The sequence below is a fragment of the Petaurus breviceps genome, unplaced genomic scaffold (genome assembly GCF_028583685.1).
Source record: "Petaurus breviceps papuanus isolate PSGF00001 unplaced genomic scaffold, PetGlider_PUasm1.0 90919, whole genome shotgun sequence".
NCBI lineage: Eukaryota > Metazoa > Chordata > Mammalia > Diprotodontia > Petauridae > Petaurus > Petaurus breviceps.
The window spans coordinates 43,775,162-43,778,861 of NW_027187378.1; the positions used below are offsets into that span (position 1 = coordinate 43,775,162).

General features: G+C 38.0%; 1 pseudogene; it reads left to right on the forward strand.

The window, feature by feature from the left end:
* Positions 1 to 878: 878 nt before the first annotated feature.
* Positions 879 to 2,274, forward strand: LOC138151847 (serine/threonine-protein phosphatase 6 catalytic subunit pseudogene; annotated as a pseudogene).
* The last annotated feature ends 1,426 nt before the right edge of the window (positions 2,275 to 3,700 follow it).

Below are 3,700 nucleotides of genomic sequence, written 5' to 3' on the forward strand. Positions count from 1 at the left end.
CCCAGGGTTTGTTTGCAAAACATAATAAACCTTCCTCCTCCAAGACAAAACCAAAGCATTCATTTGGCACAGTGCTATTAGGATACCAAAAAGCAAGGTTTAGCAAGATACTCATCACCAATCCAGGGAACACCCACATTGCAAGTAATTTCTCTGTCAAGCGTCCCCACAAGCAAGTTCCCCTAGCCAAGTTCTTCCCTCCTTCTGCTTCTCTCTCAGACCCATCTCTCTCTGCCCACACATCTCCCTCCAAGCAATACAACATACCTAAATACATACATATGTATGTATGTGTGTGTATGTGTGTGTGTATATATATATATATATATATATATATACATATATATATACTGTTTCCAATCAAAGACTTGATTGTCTTAGTGCTGATAAGCTTGGAAATCAGTACTTAATTGGAAAGGTATGGGGATCCCTATGGCCCAGAGCCTAATTGGCTCTGCTTCAGGGCTCCATATGAGGCCTATTAATGGGCAGGTTAGATCTTCTATCCCATTAACCTTACAAACCCCATGTCCCTTTATTTTGTCACTGATGAAACCTTTCGAAAACCCAACCCTATATGACTCCCACCATGTGCCTCCTTCATTCCTACTCGTGCTACTGAGCAGTATGTGAAGAAATCACAAAACTGTGCTGACCTAATCAACAATAAACTTCCAGTTGCTAATATTTTTTTAAAACTATTCATCATTATAAATAGGTGCCAGCCTAAGCCCCACCTGGTCATTGTTTGGGCCCTTATGGCTCAGAGTAGATGTCAATAGCAACTGTTTCTGTTTTGGCCAGAAACCCAGAGGTTTTTCACTCAGATTGATTTTTTTTTTAAACTAGGTTAAAGAGACCATTCTTGGATTCCTAAAATGGCGCCCCTGGACTTGAACAAGTATGTGGAGATCGCCCGACTCTGCAAGTATCTGCCAGAGAACGACCTGAAGCGATTATGTGACTATGACAAACGATGTTTGTGACCTCCTGTTGGAAGAGTCAAATGTTCAGCCAGTATCTACACCAGTCACAGTTTGTGGAGACATACACGGACAGTTCTATGACCTTTGTGAACTCTTCAGAACTGGAGGTCAAGTTCCAGATACAAACTACATATTTATGGGTGATTTTGTAGACAGATGTTACTACAGTTTGGAGACCTTCACTTACCTTCTTGCACTAAAGGCTAAGTGGCCTGATCGTATTACACTTTTACGAGGAAATCACGAGAGTAGATAGATAACACAGGTTTATGGATTTTATGATGAGTGCCAAACCAAATATGGGAATGCTAATGCTTGGAGATACTGTACCAAAGTCTTTGATATGCTCACAGTAGCAGCTTTAATAGATGAGCAGATTTATGCATCCATGGTGGTCTTTCTCCAGACATCAAAACACTGGATCAAATCCGAACCATTGAAAGGAATCAGGAAATTCCTCACAAAGGAGCATTTTGTGACTTGGTGTGGTCAGATCCTGAAGATGTTAGATACTTGGGCAATCAGTCCACGGGGTGCAGGTTGGCTTTTTGGAGCAAAAGTCACAAATGAGTTTGTTCACAATAACAACTTAAAACTCATCTGCAGAGAACATCAACTGGTGCATGAAGGGTATAAATTTATGTTTGATGAAAAGCTGGTGACAGTATGGTCAGATCCCAATTATTGCTACCATTGTGGAAATATCGCCTCAATCATGGTCTTCAAAGATGTAAATACAAGAGAACCAAAGTTATTCCGGGCAGTTCCATATTCAGAACGTGTAATTCCTCCTAGAACAACTACACTGTATTTCTTTTGAGGCCTTCGCCCATCCTGCTGATCCCTTTTCCTACCCTCCCCCCAGATTCCTTGTATTTACCCCTCTACAATATACTTTTTATTGAGCACTTTGCTGCTGAAATGCTGCCTCTTGCCTCCCGTCCCCCTTTTTTATTTTAAATTATCTAAATTTATTGTGTATTATGGTGTCTGTAGCAATGTTTCTCTATTGATTTCCTCCCCGTCCCATCCCCACCTTGGACTTATTTGCAAAGACTTTGAGAAATGTCTTAACATCCACACTGCTGCATGTAGTTCTTGCTTATTACTGGTTTGGGGGGGAAACAGAACATTTTTCCTTTTTTTAAAAAAGCAAATTGAAAAGAACAGACCACACCGAAATATTCCCCTCCTTTTGTATTGTTCAGCTTATTTTTTTTTAAGTTTGATAAGTTTTAAGAAATTTCAGCAGCAAAGTTATTATTCAGTGGGCACGATGGATTTGTAAATGCCTTTGCGTTGTGTACAAGCTGTCTTTTGCTTTTCCCAGCTGTAAACATTGTCCTTTGTTGGATGATATTTTAAGTGGCTATAAAATAATTTGGTCGAAAGGGCAAAAAAAAAAAAAAAGAGAGACCATTCTTGGCCTCATTTTTTACTTAGCCTTAATCACTGAATGGGTATTGCCTCAGTCAAACTGAGACCTGGGAAAGACCTTAGCTTAAAGAGGCCAAGGTTTCCCACTGCGTCTGAATCATCTCCAGTCCTCCGGATCGGTATCTCGCCAGTGGGCCTAGATAGTTCTGGAGGAGAAAGCAAAACTGGTGACTTTGCATAGGACTTCCTCAGGTAAATTCAATTCATTTGCAAGTTATGGCATCATCTTCCGGAAGTCCTGGTCCTCTTCAAGAACAAAGGACAAACAGCAACATGCCCCTCCCCCCAGGGAACAACAACAAATAATAAAATGCTTGTCATAAACATGCATAAAGCCATCATAGCAAATCCCCACATTGCTGATTCCTGAAAATAAATGTATGTCTCTCTCTCTACATTTTAAACTCATTACTTCTCTGGCAAGAGGTGACTGGAGAATTTCATTTTCAATCTTCTGGTTTGTCATTGTATTGATGAGAGTTCTAAAGTCTTTCAAAGTTGTTTTTCTTTATAATGTTGTCATTTTATAAATTGTTCTCATAGTTCTGCTTACTTCAATCTCCATTAGTTCATAGAGATCTACCCAATTTCCTCTGAAACTGTCCACTTCATCATTTCTAATGGTAAAACAATATTCCATTAATTCTGTATACCATAATTTGCTTTGCCATTCCCCAATAGGACAGGCCTTTATTTTCTGATATTTATTTGTCAACTACAACAAAAGCTGCTTTATATTTTACATATATGGACTTTTCCTCTTTCTTTGATCTTTTTGGAGTATAATCCTGGGGCAAAAGGTATATACAGTTTATTAACATTTGGGGCGTATTTCCAAATTGCTTTCCAGAATGCCTGGACAAATTGTTAACTCTACCAAGGATGTGTTGTTTTTCTGTAGCCCTAGTGATATTATTTAAGTCTTTTATCTTTTTTTTTTTTGCCAATCTAATGGGTATGAAGTTGAACCTAAAAGGTTCCTAAAGGTCATTGTGTTTCTCTTATTATTAGCGATTTAGAGATTTTTTAATTCTGGTTGTTGATAACTGCATTTCTCCCTTTGAAAACTCCTCTTCATCTCTTTTGATCACTTATCTATTGGATAATAGCATTTAGTTACATAAATTTAAATCAGTTCTTATTTATATGAGGCCTTTATCAGATAAACTTACTGCAAATATTTGCCATTTGCTGGTTTTTCTTTTAATCTTAACTGTGTTAAATTTGTCTATTCAAAACCTCTTATATTTTATATAATCTAAATTCTCTATTTCTTT